This window comes from Pelobates fuscus, chromosome 11 (assembly GCF_036172605.1).
Source record: "Pelobates fuscus isolate aPelFus1 chromosome 11, aPelFus1.pri, whole genome shotgun sequence".
Lineage (NCBI taxonomy): Eukaryota > Metazoa > Chordata > Amphibia > Anura > Pelobatidae > Pelobates > Pelobates fuscus.
The window spans coordinates 6,339,326-6,340,627 of NC_086327.1; positions in this window are offsets into that span (position 1 = coordinate 6,339,326).

Here is a 1,302-nt window from a genome sequence, read left to right on the forward strand (position 1 = left end):
ATAAACCATTAATGTCACACAGTATCCTATCATTGGGGAGAATACTGATATTAAAAACCAGGAATGTCACCCAGTGTCCTATCATTGGGGAGAATACTGATATTAAATAAACCAGGAATGTCACCCAGTATCCTATCATTAGGGAGAATACTGATATTAAATAAACCAGTAATGTCACCCAGTATCCTATCATTGGGGAGAATACTTATATTAAATAAACCAGGAATGTCACCCAGTATCCTATCATTGGGGAGAATACTAATATTAAATAAACCATTAATGTCACACAGTATCCTATCATTGGGGAGAATACTGATATTAAAAACCAGGAATGTCACCCAGTGTCCTATCATTGGGGAGAATACTGATATTAAATAAACCAGGAATGTCACCCAGTATCCCATCATTGGGGAGAATACTGATATTAAATAAACCAGGAATGTCACCCAGTATCCTATCATTAGGGAGAATACTGATATTAAATAAACCAGTAATGTCACACAGTATCCTATCATTGGGGAGAATACTGATATTAAATAAACCAGTAATGTCACCCAGTATCCCATCATTGGGGAGAATACTGATATTAAATAAACCAGTAATGTCACACAGTATCCCATCATTGGGGAGAATACTGATATTAAATAAACCAGGAATGTCACCCAGTATCCTATCATTGGGGAGAATACTGATATTAAATAAACCAGTAATGTCACCCAGTATCCTATCATTGGGGAGAATACTGATATTAAATAAACCAGGAGTGTCGCCCAGTGTCCTATCATTGGGTATTATATATATTATATGATAGAAGTGATGTCATGCAATATCCTATTATTGGAGAGTAATATATAGCAATTGCTGATCTCCTGCCCCCCCCCCCCTCCCCACCCACACACACACACACATACACAGACACAGAGATGTAAAATGTGACATTGTTTATTTGTTTATTTGTTGTCTATTACATTTGTTTCTCTTTATTTGTTTATTTGTTGTTCATTACATTTGTTTCTCTTTATTTGTTTACGGCTTGGTTTCAGTGTGAGGGCTCTGGTGGGGAAGGGGTTAAGGATGCTGGGACAGGTAAGATGGAGGATGCTAGTTGTCCGGTCCATTGCTATAGCAACCAGCAGGCGCTAGGGATGTGAGAGGTGGGCGGGGCTAATGCGGTCTCCATGGTAATTTTGACAGGGCGAAGTGCGTGTCCGTCAGCCAGCTCGGCAGCTGATTGGAGGAGCTGTCCTTTGGTGGGCGGGGTGTGTTAGCTGTCGGTGGGCGGGACTTGCTGCCCATCTTCCG